Raw genomic sequence first — 24,117 nt, 5'->3', positions numbered from 1 at the left:
AGTCACTAACGCTTATAGTGGCTAACTCGATGAGTTGGGAGGATTTAAAGGCAATAATGCTGAAAGAGTATTGCCCAAGGGGTGAAGTGAAAAAGTCAGCAAGAACTGTGGAACCTCAAGATGACAGGCTCTGACCTTGCAACTTATACCGCCTGATTCTTTGATCTAGCACTCTTGTGTCCCGCTATGGTCACCCCAGAAGACAAAAAGGTGGAACGATACCTTTGGGGATTGTCTTCCCGAATTCAAAATAGCGTACTGGCCTCAATACCAACTACCTTCGATAGTGCCAAGGAGCTGGCACAACGACTCATCGACCATAGTGCCAACCATGACACTGTGACAACCACCCATGAGCAAGCAAGAGGGGGAAACAAAAAAAAGGAAGTTCTAGAACAACAAGAAGGACCAACCAGTTTAGGATTCCACTAAGAAGCAACAGATTGTTGTTGTTCATGCTTCCACAACCCATGACACTCCAGCACCCATAAATATATACGTTGGAACCCTTCTGAAATGCAATAAATGTAACTTCCAACATATTGGGGTTTGTCGGGAGATGTATTGCAAGAATTGCAACAAGACAGGGTACAATGTTTAGTTCTATAGGGAACCGACACAACCCATCACTCAGTTCCCCGGCACTAGAGTAAGCCCAGCCTCCTACAAGTGCGTCGAAACGGGACACTTTAAAAGGGACTACCCAAGAGCAAGAAATGTTGGTGATGGTGGAAGGGTACTTATGATCACCGCAGGAGAAACTCCCCCGGAACCACCAGTGAATAGCGGTACGTGTTTCTAACCACCACATGTAGGTTTTAAATCCTTACTAAGACTAGTGTCAATTTAGGGTTTATCAACAATGGATCGAGAGAACACGGCAAAACCCGAAGAAGTCGTATCGTTTATATAAAAACTCAGGATTTTTACTGGTGAGTCTTGGATGGCTAGTGTAAACATAAGCTAACTTGGTCCTTACCATATCAACATCATATATTACACAAAATACCCCTATCTCTTCTCCAAATTCTTGAAGTCCCAGTCAAAACGCTAATTTCAGGACGAAATTCTTTCTAACGGGGGGATGATGTGACAACCGTCAATTTCCGGTCAAGTCAAAGTCAAACAAAGTCAACAAGTCAAACCGGTCAATCTATCTAACCCTCGTATATTAGGGTTTACATTATGCTCAAACGTTGTACAACTCGCTACATTAATACAAAGTATCACTTAGAAGTGTCATGTGTTCAGCTATTCAAAACCCTAATCGAGTTAAGTGACATAGCAAAACGATAAAACAATATTGCATGCCCTGCGGGGGTGTGTAAGACTCTTAAATGTGGCTTAACGGGGTGTACAAACCTTGCGTTGCGAAGCTAAACACTCAAAAAGTCACAAACAAAGCCTCTTTCAACCTCTCTTTGTCAATCCTAAATCTCTCCCAAATCTCTGTAAAAATCTCTTTTGACATTTTAAAATCATCCGGGTCAAAAAGCACTCAAAAAGGGAAGATTTCTTGAAAAATAGCCTATTAGGACCAAATTCCCTATTAGGGCCGAAGACTCTCTGTAGGGGATGAAAGTACTAAGGATCGAAGTGATGAAGGACCGAACCCGAAGTTGCTGAACCGAACCCTGCTGAACCGAAACTAGCTTAAGACTGAACCAAACTCTTCGGACCGAACCCACTTTCGGCCTATTTTGCCTTCGGGCTATTTCGGTTCATCTCGACTTCGGTCCATGGTAGTAGGGACCGAACCTCGGTCCTATCCGAGCAACTTCGCAGGAAGGCCCATTTCACCCGGTTTTTGATCACGACTCCGTTTTAGGCCCATTTTCGATGGTTTTCGCACGGGATTTTCGTATGAAGCCATATTTTATTATTTTTAGCACTCTAAGATCATAAAATAAATTTATCCTAAGGATTTTAGTATTAAAACCTACCCCTTTTCTTAATAGTTAACGCAAAGTACAAAAGTTGAGTCCACTGACTTTTCCCAAAAGTTATGATACATTCTATTCACTATTCATGCTTTATGCTTTGTGTCACTATCCACTTCTGGCATTACCCACTCTTAGTACCATTTACTTTCCCTAAAAGCTTCCTTAATACACACATACACACTCCAAGAGTCAACCACTCTTATACCTTTTTAAAAATCACCGGCAATTTCACCTTTTAACAAAATACACTTTTCTCTCTCATTCTTCTCTCCAAAATCTCGAATTATCTCGGAGTTCTAAGGCTTATCATCCACCGTTGGTAAGACATTTCATTACTCACTTGTTTTCCTTACACTTCTTCACTCAAATCAAGGGTTCCTTTCATAAATATCGTCATATTTGTTACTAGATCTTTGAATCCTCAAGTATCTCCCAAGTGTTCTTGACTTGGAAACTCCTTTTCTTCACCATCCATCTACTGAAATCACTCAAGGTGAGTTCATACCCCCACATTTTCATGTTTCTTTAAGTTTTAGGGGGGGTGTCATACAAGTTAAAACACAAACAACATAACTAAATTCAAACGTCAGCTTTCAACAAAAAAGTTGAGTTCCATTCACGGACTCTTTTAAACATCTTAAAATTTTTAGTTTTCAAAACTGTATTAGAGGCAAATAGTTCAGGTTATACCTTTAAAATGACTACTTGCACATGTACATACGATTTTTTTACAATTTATGGTGATTTTTACAAAACTGATTATCACTGTAGCTACGAATTCAGACCAGTCTGTGAATATGGACATTTTCACACAAGTTAGTGACATCTAAAAATCATAATTAAAATATTGAGCAAACAAGACACATTTTCTAAACCCTCAGAGTTTACGGATCTAAATTTTGACCTCTAGGGATTTTTCTATAAATTTTCCAATAGCAGGAACAGAAAAGGTTAAAAACTATAAAATAGTTAACAATCCTATATACACCCTGTAACTTGTTGAGCAAGGTGTGTAGTATTATTTGAATACATGTTGTTGATTGTACTTATTATTTAATTTAGTTTAAAGGTATGAATCATATATAAAGGATTACTACCACTACAAATAATTATAATAAATTATAATAAGTATGGTTTAGTCTATTATACACCACAAACAATCAAGTTAAACTATAATAGGTATAGTTAGATTGCATATACAATACGAAATTTTGATAAACTATAATAGGTATAGTTTATGTTTCATTTACATTTCGAACTCATTACAAAAGATTTTCATTAACGGGGTACAAATACAAAGTATTGGGTTTATACAAAATGGGTACATTACAAAGTACCAGGTTTATACAAAAAGGGTACATTATAAAGTACCGGGTTTTCATACAAAAGGGGCACATCACAAAGTACCAGGATTTTCATTAACGGGGTATAAATACAAAGTACCGGGTTTACACAAAAGGGGTACAAATAGAAAGTAGCAGGTTTATACGAAAGGGGTACAAATACAAAGTACCGGGTTTATACAAATGGGGTACATTACAAAGTACCGGGTTTACACAAAAGGGGTACAAATATAAAGTATCGAGTTTATATAAAAGGGGTACATTACAAAGTATTGGGTTTTCATACAAAAGGGGTACATTACAAAGTACCGAGTTTTCAAATAAACGGGGTACGAATAAAAAGTATCGGGTTTATACAAAATTGTTTTTATGATATTATAAACTAGAATTTATAAGTTTCCAACCATAATTGCTAAGTGTATATATTAGAGTTATATAAGAATTCGGTTGCGATCGATTTAAAATTGGTGGGCCCGCCTTACTTTCTATTCCTTGTTTGGTTGTGGACTTAGGGCAGACCCATTATATTCGACGATTTATTTAACTTAAATGTTATGTAACTTATATGCACTGGGTAATTATAGAAGGAATCTATGGGTCTTTCTAGGGTACATTATTGCATAACATAGGAGCTTTCATTACACATTTTATAAAGAAAATATTGGATTTTCTGGAATCATATTCATTCACGTTTACAAAGAAAATGACATCTTTATCAAACAAAACTCTTACGAACTCACCAACTTAATTGTTGACACTCATTCAAAACTACTTGTATTCTCAGGAAATTAGTAAAACAGGAACTCAACGGCTTTTGAGGATGGGACGCTAAGGTGTTAAACAATTCATTTTTGTCAACATAATGTAATTGATTTAGATGCATGTAAATTCATACTATGGTGTAACTTTTTTAATTATATTTATGTTGGTTGTTCTTACTTTGAGCATTATTATACTCGTTGTTGTGATACTATACATGTAGTCCTCCACCCACGGATGTTTCCGCCATCCTTGGTTTGGGGGTGTGACATTACATGTCGTCAGTATTGCCCTGTATCGCTGTTAAAGGTGTCGCCGCTAATGCCAACTAACAACAATCCGCGAAAAATGAGCTCCATCCATCCGATTTGTTTTTAATCAAAGCTTCGTAGAGGAATACGAAAACACGTTGACTTTTCCCTCCAAGGTGTTGCCGCTATTTCCTTAATGTCGCCGCTAATACCTAGGTGACATTGCTATTGCCCTTCGCCGCTAATGCCTGTTACAAATAACGCCCCTTCAGCTTCTTTCTCTGATGTTTTTTCTGTTTTCCCTCGTTTCTTTCTTTCTCGTTTATGTTTTCCTTCTCACTCTGACGACTTGGACGAGACGACTAGGATGAGGACGAAGGAAGAAACCATTGCTATCCCCTCCTGCTACCACAAGACCGCAACATCTTCCCCCAATCCTCCATTACCGGCGACCGTTCAGCTCAATTTGAAATTACCCACATTCAAGGTCGAATTCCTCCCTATTTTCTATTATTTTTCTATTTTGGTGCTAATTTGGATGATAAATTCTTAGTAATCTCCAATTTGGTTGAGTGATTATCTTTGTATTTCGAGATATGAAGTGTTTATGCATTTTGTGGGATTGTATATGTTTTTTCAGATTTTTCGGAAGTGTTTATGCATTTTGCATATGTTTTTCTAATTTATGTTTATATCACATTGGCTTAAAAATGAAATTTGGCATGAAATTATTAAAATTGGATGTATATATACATTTTTTTGATTTTATATTTAGATGTGTACATTTGTATACATATGGCTTAATTGTAAGAAGAAAAAACTTCAAAAATTGTCCCTATGGATTTCGAAAATATTAAGTTTAGTCCCTAATTAAAAAAAACCTCACAGATGGTCCATGTGGTTTCAAAAAATTTTAACAAATGGTCCTTTTCACTAACTCCGTTAACATTTGACCGTTAAGTGAACGACATTTCTGTCATTTCACCACCACATGGACCATTTATGAAGTTTTGCCTTATTTTGTAAATATATATATATATATATATATATATATATATATATATATATATATATATATATATATATATATATATATATATATATAATTATTTAATATTAAAACGCCCCACCCTCTCACTCACTCACTCACTCACTCACGCACTCACTCACTCACTCACTCTCTCTTTTTCTCTCTCTCTCTCTCTCTCTCTCTCTCTCTCTCTCTCTTCCCTTCCCGTTTTTCTTCACCACCAGCCAAGAAGAGGCTGCCGACCATCGAAGTTTTCCAGACCACCCTTCGAGCTCACCACCATCACGTAGCACCCTCCCTTGGTCATTGTTGTCTTCCATCCGTTCCCACAGTCCCGTTGTTGGGTTATATACCAAGGAAGAAACAAACTTATCGGAAAAACAAGATCCTCGGTCTCGACAACAGATCTTCCACACCAAACCTTTTCTACTTCCTATGTGTTTTTTTCCCTTCTCGAATTAATGAAGACAATGACCACAACCCATATTAGCTGTAACATGTGAATACAACCTTGTAAATATGATTGGAGGAAGTCTAGATGAGTCCATTCATATGAATACTCAATTCACGATATCTATTTCCTGTTCTTCTATATGAAAAAATTGAAATTGTCAAAATGCCCTAATGTTCTAGGTAGAACAGATTACTATCATGTAACTCAATTTTGTATTGTTCCTTGCTTCTTGCCATTGTTGGTGTTGTCTAGCCCTAGTTGTAACTGGCTAACAGCTTCAAGTTGCCTAATTCATCAACTTTACAATACAGATTTGTAGATGGTTCTGCATCTGGTTCTAAAATTGGCGGTGGTTGGAAATGAGTGGGTGAACAGTGGTGTATCATGGATAAAACTTCGATCTTGTTAATGAAAGTGGACATCAGGTAATTAAGTTTTGTCATTTAGATTGAAAATTGGGTGAACAATGGTGTATCGTGGTGCTTCAATCATGAAATTCCCCCTGACTGAAGATTACTTAAAGAGAATCAATGTAATTGAATTCACCATAAAACAAGATGACGAAACTTTACCCTAGAACTTACACAAATCAGACATTGTTCTTGCTGGTGTTTGACGAACAAGGAAGATTCCATTGTCGGCATCACAGATTCGACGGAGGAGGGTGGAGGAGGCTGGGAAAGGTGAGGCAACTCCGATGGTCGGCAGCCTCTTCTTGGCCGGTGGTGAAGAAAACTGGAAGGGAAGAGTGAGAAAGAGAGAGAGAGAGAGAGAGAGAGAGAGAGAGAGAGAGATAGAGAGAGAGAGGGTGGGGCCCTTTAATATTAAAAAATTATATATATATATATATATATATATATATATATATATATATATATATATATATATATATATATATATATTACAAAATAAGGCAAAACTTCATAAATGTTCCCCCTTCACTTAACGGTTAAATGTTAACGGAGTTAGCGAAAAGGATCATTTGTTAAAAGTTTTGAAACCACAGGGACCATTTGTGAGGTTTTTTGAAATTAGGGACTAAACTTGATATTTTCGAAAACCATAGGGACCATTTTTGAAGTTTTGTCTGGTATGAACTTGGATGAAATCGGAATATGCAAATTGGATGTATACATTTGGCTTAATTGTATGAAATTGGAATATGCAAATTAAATGTATATATTTGGCTTAATTGAGTTATTAATAGCTACTTACTTCTAGTAATGTATTGTATATAGTTTCAAAGTGCTTAATTTTGTTAGTGACTTAATGTTGATCATTACAACTTTAGCTTAATTAGGTTATTAATACCAACCTACTTCAAGTAATTTTAATTTAATAATATAATAAAATTAAATTAATTTTAACAAAATCAATAAAAAAAATAATAAATTAATTGTAAAATCAAATTCAATTAGTTTTAAAGTCAGGTAAATATTAATATTAAAATAAAAAAAAGTTAGTGTAAAAAATTAAACTAATAACAAAAAAAATAATATTAAATTAATTAGAAAATCAAATTAAGTTACCAATAAAATTAAATTTATTATAAAATCAAATTAAATTAAATATAAAATCAAAATAATATTAGTATTAAAATAAAATAAAATTAATTAAAAAATCAAATTAATTAATGTTAAGAAAGCTAATAACAAAAAAGAAAATATTCAATTAATTATAAAATAAATTAAATATAATTTTAAAATCAAAGTGCTTAATTTTGTTAGTGACTTAATGTTGGTTATTACAACTTTAGCTTAATTAGGTTAGTAATAGCATCATACTTTTAGTAATTTTAATTTAGTAATAGAATAAAATTAAATTAATTTTAAAAAAAAATCAATAACAAATAATAAATTAATTGTAAAAGCAAACTCAATTAGTTTTAAAATCAAGTTAATATTAATATTACAATAACATAAAAATAGTTTAAAAATTAAACTAATAACAAAAAAAAATTTAAATTAATTAGAAAATCAAATTAAGTTACCTTCAGAATCAAATTAAATTTATTATCAAATCAAATTAGATTATTTATAAAATCAAATTAATATTAATATTAAAATAAAATAAAATTAATTATAAAATCAAATTAAATTAATGTTAAAAAAACTAATAACAAGAAAGAAAATAGTAAATTAATTATAAAATCAAATTAGATTAATTTTAAAATCAAAGTGATTAATTTTATTAGTGACTAAATGTTGGTCATTACAACTTTAGCTTAATTAGGTTATTAATATCAATATACTTCTTATAATTTTAATTTAATAATAGAATAAAATTAAATTAATTTTAAAAAAATAAATAAATAAATAATAAATTAATTGTAAAATCAAATTCAATTAGTTTTAATGTCAAGTAAATATCAATATTAAAATAAAATAAAATTAGTATAAAAAATTAAACAAATAATATATATATATATATATATATATATATATATATACATATATATATATATATATTAAATTAATTACAAAATCAAATTAAGTTACCTTTAGAATCAAATTGAATTTATTATAAAATAAAACAAAATTAATTATAAAATAAAATTAATATTAATATTAATATTAAAATAAATTTAATTATAAAATCAAATTAAATTAATGTTAAAAAAATGATAACAAAAATAAATATTTAATTAATTATAAAATAAAATTAAGTTAAGTTTAAAATCAAAGTGCTTAATTTTTGTTAGTGACTACTTGTTTGTCATTATAACTTTAACTTAATTAGGTTATTAATAGCAACGTACTTCTAGTAATTTTAATTTAATTATAGAATAAATTTAAATTTGTTTTAAAATAATCAATAAAAAATAATAAATTAATTGAAAAATCAAATTAAACTAGATTTAAAATCATGTTAAAATTAATTCTAAAATAAAAAAAATTAGTTTAAAAAAATTAAACTAAAAATAAAAAAGAAAATATTAAATTAATTAGAAAATCAAATTAAGTTACCTTTATAATCAAATTAAATTTATTATAATATAAAATTAAGTTAATTATAAAATCAAATTAATATTTATATTAAAATAAAATAGTATGAATTATAAAATTAAATTAAATTAACGTGAAAAAAACTAATAACAAAAAGAAAATATTAAGTTAATTATAAAATAAAATTAAGTTAATTAAATTAATTATAAAACCAAATTAATTGCAACATAGTTTTAATGGCTTAATGTTGTCACTTTCTCTTTGCTCCTTGGATATATATATATATATATATATATATATATATATATATATATATATATATATATATATATATATATATATATATATATATATATATATATATGTTTTTTGAATACTCTATCCATTTCTGATTATTTGTTGATGTGTTCTTGTGTTAGGATACTTTTTGAATTATCGACTTTATGAATACTCTAATTGATTTTTGTTTTCCTTAGAGTTAACCTAAAACACTAAATTATGTTTCGGTTGCATCATGTCTATTGATAAAAGTTGGACTACTAAGCCACATCATCAATCTCCCGAGTTCTAAAAAAAAAGGGCCCATGGATTTGAATTTTGATAGGGAAGGAATCCTGGTAATTGGTTCACATATGAAATTAGGAGGTATTTGTGGAACAATATCCCTTTCAATGTATCTAGTTGGGACAATGTTTCCCTCTTAAACAGTTGTGCATCTAAAGGTAACTTGGATAAAATTTGAAGTTTAGTTGTGATTGTTATTTAATTAACTAGCTTTTTTGTATTTGTAGAACAAATTTGATTTGGATAAGGTTAACATAGATCCGAAGCGTGCTCAATTGTTGTGGATCATTGATTCGAGTCTTGCAAAAGTTTACAGAGGCCAAAAAAGTAAGGCCCATTCTTATTTTTGAAGGAACTTGGGGGGAAGGGGGGGGGGGGGGGCTACACATATCCCAGCCGCATTAAACAATCCCCCAAGGGTATGTCACATGAAAATTGGTCGAAGGCAGTTGAACATTTTCAAACGCCAAAAATTTTAAGGCGTTCGGCGTCAAACACAAAAGTTTGTGCAAAAAAGTAGTTGTAAACAGAGGGGGGTCGAGCTCGTGCAACAATGCATGTTTCAAAGAAATAAGTTATGATATATTTAAAAGTTTATTTAAAGTATAAGTAATCTAATTTCTAATGTTAAATGGGATATCGGTCGAATCAAAGCTTTTCGTAAGGCCATTTCCAATTGGCAAGGGGTATTTTGTAGTCCTGAAGTCGAGTAACAATACGTAAGTGGTTAATTTGTTCATATAATTGTTTATATCATCAAGGGTATTTAGTAATCTAATTTTTATGATTTTTATTATTTTTTGAAAATACAGAATGCTTTACTCCATGAAATCAACCAACGAACCCAAGCTTTTTCTTAAGCAAGCGTTCATACACCCACTGATATGAGAAATTGTTTTGAAAGAATATTGAGTGTTCGATGCTGACATATCAGAGGCATTGGGCGTAAAGCTCTTACCGTTGTTTCTATGTATGATCAGGAACAACCAGTGACACAAAACCACCACAATCAAAAGTAATTGTGAGTTTAATTTGAAAAATATAATGATATAATTGAAAAAAAAAGTAGTATGCTATAATGATATTTTGGTAATTGTTTTTTTAGTATATAGTCCAATGTTATAATGGAAAGTAGAATGCTATAATGATATGTTGGTTATGGTTTGATATGTTGATATTTTGTATTTGATAATTTTTGGAAAGTAAATGCTATAATGGAGAGTAGAATGCTATAATGATATGCTGGTTATGGTTTGATATGTTGATATTTATTATTTTGGTAATTTCTGGAATGTATAATGTTATACTGATATGTTGGTTATGATTTGATATGTTGATATTTTGTAGTTTTGTAATTTTGGAAAGTAAATGCTATAATGGAAAGTAGAATGTTATAATGATATGTTGTGTATGATGTATGTTTAAGTGTATTTGCAAAGTAGAATGTTATAATGATATGTTGGTTATAGTTATATATGTTGGAATTTTTTATTTTGGTAATTTTTGGAAAATATAATGCTATTATGATATCTTGGTAATATATTTTGTTTTCTTTGTAGTTGGAAATGCTGCAAACGATACTAAAGGACCCGACCTGTTCTGCGGTACTGGAAGAGTGTTTAGCTCATTGCCGCCACCAAAAAATAATGAAGGAAAGGATGAGGACCAGTAGCTACTTTAGGATTGTATGCAACGTTTTGTAATTTGGAAGAATACTTTAGGATTTTATGAAATGTTTTGTGATTTGGAAGAATACTTAATTTAGGTTGTGGTATGGATTAATATTTTGGATTGTTTGTGTATGGATTAATATTTCTATAAAAATTTATCAGATTTTAATGTTAAATAAACAAAAAAATACAAAATCTTTTTTGTGGCGACATCTTTTGCGACGATATACGGGCCTTAGCGGCGTCATGGTATTTGCAGCGACCTGTGCGTTTTAGCGGCGACAATCCAATAGTAGCGACGATACACTATTAGCGGCGATCAGATGCGCATTAGCGACAAATCATTACCGATGACTCATTTGTAGCAACGCGTCACCGCTAAAGGTTGCGGCGACATCCCACACCTTTATCGGCGACACCCGTCGCCGCTATTGTCCACTATTCTTATAGTGATGGGATTACAACTGCTTTCTATAGAGCAAGACACTAAAGATGAAGTTGCTGACGTTGAAGACAAAAGGTTATTTATGGAATATAAGATAATTGTTTTAATTCTGAATGTACTTGCCCTTTTCTATTTTTCAGATGCTTGATGACTTTATTGATGTTACCAATAACAAGAAGCAAATGGCGCATCTAGGGAACTCATTCGTGCAAAAGCATTGGTAATTTATTACTTGCATAAAGATATATACACAAGACAAATAAGATAACATAACTTATAGGTTCTGTCTAAAACTGTTCATTCTTGTAAAACAAAATCTTTTTCATTTTGTTTCCACAAGTATGGCGTTTTGATTATTTTTACATTATTGTTTGTGTTGTCACTTGTAAGGGTGCTGACAGATGGTCATATGATTCGTTTTCAGAACTGCATTACTTTGTCTATAACCCAACATTACTTTGGTACCATTTAACTCAACTTGGTCTAATTTAATATTGTTAATGGGTACGATGAACGTTTAATCAACCTCTTAAACTTACTTATGATGAAAATAACAACCGGTATTAGTTAAATCATTATGTTTGAGGGTTTTGATCCAACCGCATGCTTTTTTGATTGGTCCGGGTCCTGATAGGATAATAAACGACACCTTTCATCAACTCTCATTTATTTTAGGCATAATTTTTTTTGAATAGAATAAATCAAGATTCCTTTGTAAGAGTCGCAGTGGATTGGATGAAATACTAAAATGGTTGTCATAAAATTCTTTTTTCCATTTCAAGATCCAAGCATGACCACTCGATGGAATAAATGTTGTTACATTCAAAGAACATGTTAAATCAAAACCCCGAAATCTTGAGATCATTTTACTGTAGTGCTTTCTCTCCATGTTACACCGTAATTTTTCAAACAAAATTTTCTTTTACAAATCACATTAATCTCATTACATAAATCACAAAAGCTCCAAAATCTCATTTTTATCAAAACACATGTCCATGACAACATAAATCCAAGATCCTCAAATATAGCACAGTCTCGTGTGTACAATCAAGTCGGCGCCTTCTCGTGATCTTGAGAAGTACCTGAAACACATAACACATGACACGGTAAGCACGAAGCTTAGTGACTTCCCCAAAATACCACACATATCTCATTAGCCTCTCATGGCTATGCTCAAATAAGACCCTCCGGTTTAATGTGTCTCAGTGGGACCATCCAGTCCCACAACTCGGGTGCACCCTATGGTCCTAACTCAGTAAGCTCAGAATAATACACAACATATATCACAAAGACATAATGCAGGATATCTCAATAATCAATATAACACATAAGACCCTCCGGTGACACAACGATTACCACTCTAGGTAAAGTATAGTGAGAATACTCACCTCGAAGCAAACAAGCCAAATACACCTCGTACACGAATCACCGATCTAGCCTCCGCCTAACACATGTGATAATTAGCTCTAAACAAACTCATACTAGCCCTTCTCTAACTCTTGGGAAGAGTAAACGACCATTCTACCCCTCCATGGTGTCCATTGCTCACATTTGGTTAAAAGCCTAAAAGTCAACAGAAGTCAACACCCAAGTCAACAGTCCATGTTGACCTAACTCGCCGAGTGCATCTATGTGACTCTTTGAGTCCCTTTTTTTACTCATAAGTCTCATAAAATTCTAGCTCAACTCATCGAGTTGACCCTCCAACTTGCTGAGTAATCATATAATCAGGCTCATCGGGAGAAACTCTAACTGACTTGTCGCGTCAGTTCATTGACTCGGCGAGTCCCTTCATCCAGTTTTCATTCAAATGTTTTAAGCCAAATCTACCACTCCACACTCTAGATCTAGGCTTCCAAGTCTCGAATGTCACGTAAAGCTTCGATCTTTACGTTCATGCATGTCACATCTTGCTCCAACATGCCAATCCAACTTTAACAAAGGGGTTTAAGCACCATAACTCTTATGTGGCTGAATAAAGCTAGAACCTTTGGATTCTCTGGAACTTACAAGGTCTAGATCTGAAGTCTAGACCCCTTAATAGACTCTATGCACTCATTGTCCTAACAAAAGGCGGTAAAATCCTAACTTCCATACCCAATAGATCCAACTAATAAGATGAGAGGTGTAATATTTTTACCTTCCACAGAAGATCCAAGTGGAAGAATGCTAGATCCCACAGCCTCTCCTTGTTCCTTGCTTGTATCTCACTTCTTTCCTTCCAAAAGATCCACTAAAACACTCAATATTAGCTCACACACTTTCTCTTAACTCAAGGGCCGATTAGGGTTTCACACAGGGGAGTTGGGTAGCCGGTGAGGCGGAAATGAGGACATAAGTTTCCTTAAATAGTCCCCAAACCCGAGGATTAAGGGTTTCATCTCGTAACGCCTACTCAGCGAGTCAGATCTCTGACTCATCGAGTCCATTTTTAGAACCACGTGGTCAATCAGTCTCTACTCGACGAGTTGAGGCACCAACTTGTCGATTCACCCAGCTAACTCATAAATAAACATATATAAATATTATACCTCGGAGTCAGGATGTTACAGTTCTCCCTAACTAGAATTAGACTTTATCCTCGAAGTCATGCTCTGGAAATGACTTTGGGTAATGCTTGCGCATCTCGTTCTCTGGCTACAAAGCCTACTCTGATCCTCAACTGTGCTTCCGTTGGATTTGATGTCTAAGACCATCACTATTATTGGTATGTACTTGACCCGAGAGTAGTATGGTCTATTTGGGTTGCATATCATCTGGACAATTTGTTAGGATGGATTCTTGAGAGAAAGGTTATATGTGATTATTAATATATTATAAGTTAAATTATATTAATATGGAATCATATGTTTTAATTAGTATTGATCAAGAATTAATTTGGAATTAACTTAGTGATCAAAGGAGACTAATTTAGATCTATAGAGACTAATTATGGTAATTAGTTATATTTATATGTGTTGGGCTTATGATCCATATTGGACCAAGTTTATGTATGGATACATAAAGAGTTGAGCTATATGAACCATGGATCATAACACGCATATGTATGGATTTGGGTTATACCCATGACCATTTGAATCCTACATATAAATATATCCATTCATAGCAAAAAACTCCTAGACTTGTACTTGGAGTTCATGGAGGTGTTTTGGTGTGAAAGGAATTCACTCTCAAGTTCCACCTTTGTTCATGATGTGTTGTGACTTCATTTAAGGCTTCCATACTATTGGGGATAAGCTCTTAAGGCCAAATACATCAAGACTTCAAGCTACACAAAAGGTATGTTACCCTAACTAGTATGTTGAATGATATATGACAATTACATGCTAGTTATAGGATTAATACCTTGGAAACATCATTGCATGTATAACTAGTGAAAACATAGATCCAAGATATTTAGGGTTGTATGTGCACCATAGGATGTTGTAGTAGACATAACTCAATAGCCCCCATTGCACCTTAACTGCGGTGCTCCCACTGCACCTTAACTAGATGCACCTCCTTGTTCCTCAATGTCTTTACTTTTTTACCCATTATCGCAACCGGCCTCTCAATATAGTTCGACGATCATCAACCTAAACATCCTCCAACGGCGCCTCTATTGTCTCATGTCACACGACAATCTCTTTCCCAATACACCCAAACCCAATACAGAAACTCCCTATCCCGAAAAAGGATGACTCCCTCTACTGATGCTGTTCCAGTTCTGACACTTTAGAACCTAGAAACTCTAGTAGTCTAGCTCCATGCACGACTACCCATGCAATATATCACCATCTCATTCGCTCATCGAATGACCGATCTCAAAATCACACTTCCAAGTCTACTTATCTTGATGTGAATGATGAAATCAGATCATCAACCATAACAATTGTCGAGCACTCATGTCGGACATATGAGTCGATCCAGATCGTACACCAAAGGAATGAAATGGTCACATCTCACCAGGGACCTATAAATTGTACTGCTATCAGAACCCATCTAAAAAAAATGAACCTCAATATTATGTTCTCATAGACAAGAAAATGATCGTGTCTGCTTAGAAGTATCCTCGGACCTCTATGAACATAAGCCCCAACTTCCTCTCACATATCCCTTCCAACACTGAGCACCAGGTTAGCTCTCGACCTAGCAGTTGAATCTCAAAAGACTACCCATTGCACACCCAATAAAATGATTTCACATGCTTCCTTATCATAATAACGATCTTAGCCCATCATGACACACGAGTCATGAAGCTCACTTTACACTGAGCGAATACTACAAACCCATCGGAAGTCGACTCACCTCCGACCTCTGTCGTCTACCACTTACTAACTCTGTGCGTCTCGTGTTTCTTCCCATACCAATGAACGGACCCACTCAGTTCTAAGACATCAGATGGAATCAATACTCCTCAAAATGAAGCCCATCTAAGAAACTGAAATCTCATCTCGCCTACTCAACACACCACTAGAGGCAAACTCAAACTTGTGACCCATGATCCGTAACCCCCCCCTGCGTACATCACTTTGCTAATTCCTTCCGATTGCGATAACAACACCTTAACTCAGAATAAAGAGATCCTCGACCATTATGGATACCCCAGACTCTCCCCTGATTTGGCCTTCAGGTTCCCAAAGACTCGATGGTTAGGCTACCCAAGCGTAAGAGCTCCTCCACGTCATGCTCTGGCTAGCAAATACTATGTCTCCCCGTAGTTACAATATTCTCTCTTATTGACTACCGAGTGCTATGGTTCTCCGTAGTCTTAAGACACTCCCTTATTGACTTATGAATGCTACAACTCCCCACAGACTTATGACACTCTCTCACTGACTCGTGAATGCTATGGCTCCCCGTAGTTTCACAATACTCTATCACTCTCAAGTGAAAGCTACAGCTCCCCGCAGTTTCACAATACTCTCTCGCTCGCCAGTGAAAGCTACGACTCCCCACAGTTTCACAATACTCTCTCACTCGCCAGAGGCTCACCCCATGGTTTTCTCTGATAATCTCAAGTGATTACTCCTACTCGGATCCACTTACTCTCTTATCACCCCATATCTCATCCTCGATTCATCACTCCACTAAGTTCACTGTTGAATACTCCACGTCGCAACATAGAAAAGTACACATACCACCCAGGTTAAGCATCACTACTTCCGACGACAACCGTCGTGACACAACACTTTTTCTCGCTGCAATTCACATTCTTAGATAATCCCGTTTGATGAAAATTAGTTGAAGGGCTCCCACTGGAACCATAGTCACTTGATACTCCACTTTCCATCTCGTAACTCAAGTCTCAAAATAATCTGAAAATTTAAGGCATCATACTCGGATACCTAGGTATACCATCACAGAGCCTCACAAAGTCTTGCCTCAACCACTAATCTCCCACTCACGGCATCATACTCGTACTTCGAAATACTCCAACTCTCAATTTGAAACATGGAGTAATCATCAATGACACAAAACACATTGAAGACAATCCGAAACCCCATCCTCTATTGATCAAAAACCCACGCAAGAATACTAATACCGACTCTGAAGTTGGTTGCCAACACAACTTCTGCCCTTCCCAAAGCATATAACAACCTATATGTCGAACTAAAAATTATCAACCGTAACAACCTCGAAGGGTTCCCAACCACCATAAGGTCCTTGACCAATGGCTACTCACCGTGGATACACTCATCCCGTACATCATGCATTATCTTGCTCTGCACCTTGCCTCATCCGCCAATAACCCAAGTCTCATGAATATGTACTACAAATCTCCAGAACCAGTTCTGTGACTGCACTTGAACAAATGTCTGATACTCTCGATAGAATATCCAGTTCTCCCCCACTCAGGCTTTGAACCATCACCAATTGGCATTCAAACAGTCCGCTCATAAACTGTTTCACCAGGTACTTCACACTTGGATCTTGGAACGTATTACGTTACACTCGATGATCTTCCCGATAGAGACTAAGTAACTCCAAATATCCCATATCTTAGATGAAATCCTCGGAATCCTCCCAACGTGACTGCCTCTAGTCATCCCGAAATCTCATACCGACACACCGACGAATATCCCAACTGTCCCGAATTAGTCACAACTCTCACTCTGGAAATAATACACTATCACACACCTCGTCTCCGATCCCTCAACCAACATTCCATCACATGGATAATGATAGAAACAAGAGACTTCACTCTCCCAGTCGATACACAACGTAGGCAACGAGGGTCGCCGCCTTGGTATATTCCTATTGATTACTTGAAACTTCTGCTAAAAAGTATGCCTCACTCAACTAAGGCATCTCCCTATCCTGTTACATATCATTCCTCACTCTTGACTCTTTCATGAAATAAGAAATACCTCGTGGCAGGCGTACTGCCCCAGTACTCTGGTGAGAAAGGTCCCAACTATAAGCTACCCCACGGGGTTTTACCTCCAACTCTGAAACCGAAAGCTCGTTATCTCTTTCACTCCACACAAGAAACAGAAGTAGCGTAATTCTCATCACAAAAGTGATATATCCACTATCGACTGATTCCTCATCTCAGATCGTAATCCTCCACAAAGCATCATCTCTACTCATCCCTGAGTCCTGTGACTCCAACTGGCATATCACCAGTAAAATCTCTCAGGAACTAATCCAATTTTCGCCTCAAGGCATGCTCCATTGAGGCTTGTTCAACATGGCCCTTTAGCCATACACTCTATCATATCAGTTCCCAGTCTAAACAATCAGAACGGGATAACTGTTAAATTCAGAAGCACTATCTGCTACGAATCATGGTACTCAAACCATGTTATCTCCTCTCAATCTGCTACGAATCATGGCACTCGAACTATGTTATCTGTGACAACCTGAAATTTTTATTTGTATAAATTCTGCATTTAAGCACTTCAAAAATTATCCAAATTCATCTCAAAACATTTTTGGCCGGATTTAATCCTATTGGAATATTTTAAATAATATTCGTCAAGCGAAAAAAATAAGGAAGTATAAATTTAGAGTTGTTGTGTTTAACATAAGTCGTGAAACTCCAAAAATTTGGAGTTTACGGACGTAAATTCGGAGTTTACGACCGCAAACCCCCGAGAGTATAAATATGACACTTAGTCATTTTCTCTCATTTTTCCAACTTCCAGCTCAAGAACACTCAAGAAATCCTCTCAAGTATCATATTTCTTTTCCGTCAAATCCACAAAAACGTAAGTGTTTCTTACCTAGATTTGTTCATATAACACTTAATCTAGTGTTTTTACAACACTTCATCCATGGATTTTCGATTTTCATAGATCTTCAAGTGTTCATCAAGAACACCAAGAACACACTAGTGTTTTTGGGTCCTAAAATACCCTTGCAAGCTTCCTCTAAGTAAGTATACCATCCCTAGCTAGTTATATTCTTATTGTGCTTACAAATCCATGGACTAAACCCAAGAACATGTTTTTATGGTTTGGGAATATCCCAAAACCATAAACACCCCAAAAGGGGGTTTTGATGCCCCAAACTCCTTCCAATGCTTGCCTAATGAACTAGGGACATGTTTGAATGATCTAAGGACCCTGAAACACAAATGGATGGGATAACCATGAGTTTAATGTCGTAAACTCATGGGTTTACGGTAGTAAACTCCTAATGAATGTTCAAAAATCGTAAACACTTCCCAAAGGGTGTTCTGATACCCTTATCACCTTATATGGCTTGTATATGGGACTAGAACTTTGCATTCTTAACCTAGAACCACCAAGACACAAGAAAAATGGACAAACATGAGTTTACGGCCATAAACTCATGTGTTTACAATCGTAAACTCCCCAATGAGTGGTCCAAGGACCGTAAACTCTATAAAGTGTCCATTTTGAGCCCGAGTCACTTTCATAGCCCTTGATTCGAGTCTAGCATAATTCGTTGAGTGAGATAAGACCTTTAAACACCCCATGGCACCACTACCATGAGTTTACAGATGTAAACTCATGGGGTTTATGGTCCAGAAACCGTAAACACCCCTAAGGGCCACCATTTGAGAAGCAAACTCCAATGTGAGGCCATACTCTCTTTATTTGCAATCCTCGGTACTCCTAGAAGTTGTGGTAAAGTGTTTCCATGCTTTAGGATGTCCATACTTGCATAATTGGTTGTTAAATAACTAATTAGATACTTAAATGTATCATTACTTGTCAAATAGGATCCGAGTGTGTGTTCAAGTCCTCAATTAACACATAGCATCCTATATCGTCTGTCCATCCGAATCACCCATGTTAGGTGAGTTCATACCCCTAAATTAACCTTTTAAATGTTTTTAAATGCTTTTAGGGGGGGAATACAAGTTGAACTATAGAGTTATTATATCAATCACATGTGATTAATAACTATATAGCAAAATAGATTTTGCTTGTGAAACTGCTTTATCCAGCTAAAGGTTTTCAAATCTTGTTTTAAAGTATGAATTACTCTTTTAGATTATCAAAAGTTTTCCAAAGGTTTTCCAAAGATTTTCAAAGCTTGTTTTATAAACTGACATCAAGTCATGAGTTCTTATTCAAAAGTTTTCCAAAGGTTTTTACCGAACTTTATTTTATGCTTTTACATTGTAAAATGCATGCCTCTGTATAGTTATATAAGTAATTTTCAAAGGACTTAGGAAGGCTAGCCCGCCCTTCCTCCTTTTCCGTGTTTGGATGTGGTTCTAGGGTATTGGTTATCCGTCCGAAGGTTGTTTAATTATTAGTTATATATCATGTATACATATATAGTCATAAAGGTTTCCATCAGCCAATTCATCTTCTTTGGGTAGCAAAGGCATCCTTCTGTTATTCATATTTCTAGAACACTAGTAACTATTATAGGAATAGTTAGGAGATTCTATTTACACTATCACTCTCTCTCACTCTCTCTCTCTCTCTCTCTCTCTATATATATATATATATATATATATATATATATATATATATATCTAGTATGACGAAATACTCAGGAGTCAGTTCATTCATGAGTCTATACTATTATTATAATACTTTAAATAGAATGTGACGCACTATTTCCCGATATGATGCTTCATAGCGCCATCGTCGTGTAACCAGAGTCTCCTGGAGGGAGAGCGAACATCATGTGTATAGATCTATACGGGACAGACACTCTCGCACCCTGATTGCTAGCTACAGTCCGAGCCGGTAAGGCCCATGGGTGACATAATGTCACTAACTCTACGCTTGACCTGGAGGGTCATCAGATACTCTATCATCGATCAACATGGTTACATACGAGTTCACATTCAACCCTTTTATTCACCTTTAGACTAAGCCAGGCGTATTGTTCATTCAATATCCTCTCGGAGTCTATGTTTCATTTGTTTTAGCCAGCAGTATTACTGCTGAGGTATATATTATTTTCCCCTATTACTTTTACTTGTGATTTTCTCCCAATCCCTTTAGAGTAAAAACTATATTTTGGTAATGATAGTATTTTAGGGAAATTACTCCTTAAAACATAAAACTATCGGGTCTTGGTAGAAGACTGCTTTTGATAAAGATACTTCTCAGTTTAAACATAGAACGATTGAGTCTTGGTAGAAGACTGCTTTATTTAGAAAATATAGGATTTTCTGGAAGAACTCTAATACTCTGTAGATTCTTGTCACACCCCCAAACCAAGGATGGCGGAAACGTCCGGGGGTGGAGGACTTCATGTATAGTATCATAACCACAATTTCAATAGTAATTTAAGCAAACACAACCAACATATATATAATTGAAAAAGTTACATCACTTGTATGAATTACATGTTTCAAAATCAATTACAATATGTTGACAAAATATGAAAAGTTTGACGTCTTAACGTCCCATCCTCAAAAGCACTTGATTACCTGTTTAGCGTTTTCCTGAGAATACGAGTTGTTTGAAAAGTGTCAACACAAAGGTTGGTGAGTTCATAAGCTTTTATTGATAAACTTAGTAGAAGTCTATCACATGTAAATGTCGCGTTTGTGTCAGAAAAATCCGATATTTTCCTTGAAATCCGAAAAATGTAGCCTTATAACCAAAGATTAAAATGTATAAGAAATCATCATCTCTTAGTAGAAATGTCGTGAGTTTAAAATGATATGCAAAGTAAATTTCTTTATCAACCTAAAACCTACTTCGGTTTTATGAAACCCCGTAAACTTTATGAATTGTTATCTCCCTAGGTGAGTCACTATAATCATACTGTGACTATGTGAACCTGCCACAACGTTTCTCAGGCGTCGCGAAAATGAAATGACATTTGTCACCCGTAGACCTGCAGGTCCCACTGTAGCTAGCAGCAAGGTGTGGGGTGTCAAACCCAATATAGATCTATATACAAGTATCACGTTCTCCCTCAAGGAGATTTTGATTATAACTACCAGGAATTATATCCCGCACTCGGACGTACGGGGAGAGAGAGTCTCACAACATAGGTTAACGAGTTTACGTGAAATGTGTGTGGATATAAATCTTTCTTGTATGAATGTACCCTTTTTGTACGAGTGTGTTGAGTGATGTATCATAAACTATACCTATTATAGTTTATCTAAAATGTATATAATATGTATGAATTCCTTTTATGGAAATGTATTAGTGTTGTGAATTTATCCAACTATACTTTTTATAGTTACATAATACGTGTTCTAAATGAATGAATAATATTTAATATGAATGAATTAGTTTCAGTTCACAATGATAAACTAACAAGGAAACACATTCAAATATTAGAACTTATGATTATACACTTTGCTCAACATATTACAAAGTGTTATGATATTTACATGCTGTTGGCTAACTTTAGCAATTCTGCCCAGTTTTGGAAAAATCATAGAAAAATCATACGAAGTCGAAAACTAGATCCGTAAATTCTGAGAGTTCACAAAATGTGTCTAGTTTACTCATAATTTTTATCACGATTTTTAATGACCTCCAACTTGGGTGAAAATGTCCATAATCACAGACTGGTCGGGATTGTTGTTTGAAATGATAGGCAGTTTTGTAAAAATCACTATAAATTGTAGAAAAATCGTATGGAGATGTGCAAGTAGTCATTTTAAAGCTACAAACTTGAACTATTTGCACCTTGTACAGTTTTGAAAAAAAAAATGTTTAAGATACCCAAAACAGTCTGTGAATGGAGTTGAACTTTTCTGATGAAGGCTGTTAGAAAAATTTAATTATGTTCTTAGTGTTTTAACTTGTATTCCCCCCCTGAAAACTTGAGAAAACATGAAAATGTAGGGGTATGAACTCACCTTAAGTGATTTCAGTAGGTAAGTGTTGAAGAAGATAAGTGTTCAACCCAAGAACACTTGAAGAATCACTTGAAGATTCGAAGATCTAACACAATTATGAGAGAGTTTGTCTAAGATATCCATGATTTGAGTGGAAATAATTGAGATAATCATAAAGAGAATGGATCATTCTTACCAAATGTGGAGGAAAATCCAAAGATCAGCCCTCAAATCTCGAGTTCTAGAGAGGGAAATTGAGAGAGAAAAGAGTTTGCTCTTTTTGGTGAAAAGAGAGGAAATGAGGGAAATGAGGAGAGAGGGTGAATATTCAGCTCTCCAAAAACGTGGGGAGGAGTGATGATTGAGTGGAAAGGACATTGATGTGACCTAGGTAAGGTGGGGAGGTGTGGCTGGTCATAGAGTGGGTGTGGGAGTGGTTGCTTGTGTTATAAGGTAAAGCAAAGTCAACACTCCACCTCTTTGTACTTTACCCACTTTCTTTCATTATTTAAATAAAGATTTTTATGAAAATATGATTAAATTGTGAATATTTAGGGTTTATTATGTTAAAATATGATTTTGGGTGAAATTCCCACGTTAAAATAATTAAAAACGGGCCTTAAACGCAAAACTACGCGAAAACCGGGAGAAAATGAGTTCCCAGCGAGACCTCTCGGTCCTAGGCCGAGGTTCGGTCCCTAGGTCGAGACTCGGTCCACGCTGAGGATTGTAGCCGGAAACGAACAGAATGAAACGAAAGGGGCGAGTCAGATGCGAGAAGTGATGGGCGAGGGTTCGGTCCGAAGGGTCAGTAGCGAGGGTGGGGTTCGGTTCGGGAATAAGAGGCGAGAATGTCAGAACCGAACGGACTGTAGTGAACAGTAGTGAACAGTACCTTCGGTTCGGTTAGTGAACAGTACCTTCGGTTCGGTTCCTCTTGAGCAGGGTTCGGTTTCGGTTAGTGGTGAACAGTACCTTCGGGTTCGGTTCGGCTCAGGAGGGTTCGGTTCGGTTCGGCTCAGGAGGGTTCGGTTCGGCTCAGGAGGGTTCGGTTCGGCTCCTCTTGCTCTCAGTCCCTAAGAGGACCTTCGGGTCCTAAGAAGCTTCTCTCTTGGTTTCGGTTCCTAATGTCTATTTTTCTCGTTTTTACCCCGTTTTAAGCTGTTTTTGACACGGTTAAGTGTCGAAATGACCCGAATGATTCTAAAAAGTTACGGGAACTATTTGAGAGAGATTCGGGAGAGGTTTCTCACACTTGGAGAGATTTGGGAGAGATTTGACATTCTTGGAGAGATTTCTCATACAAAGAGATATTTGCGAGAGTTTTCACATACTTAGAGGGATTTGGGAGAGATTTGACATTCTTGGAGAGATTTCTAATACATAGAGATATTTGAGAGAGATTTTGCATACTTGGAGAGATTTGGGAGAGATTTGACATTCTTGGAGAGATTTCTCATACAAAGATGTATTTGCGAGAGTTTTCACA

This window comes from Lactuca saligna, chromosome 2 (assembly GCF_052625555.1).
Source record: "Lactuca saligna cultivar CGN05327 chromosome 2, ASM5262555v1, whole genome shotgun sequence".
Lineage (NCBI taxonomy): Eukaryota > Viridiplantae > Streptophyta > Magnoliopsida > Asterales > Asteraceae > Lactuca > Lactuca saligna.
The sequence above is the reverse complement of the archived record's forward strand: the minus strand, read 5'-3'. Positions refer to the sequence as shown.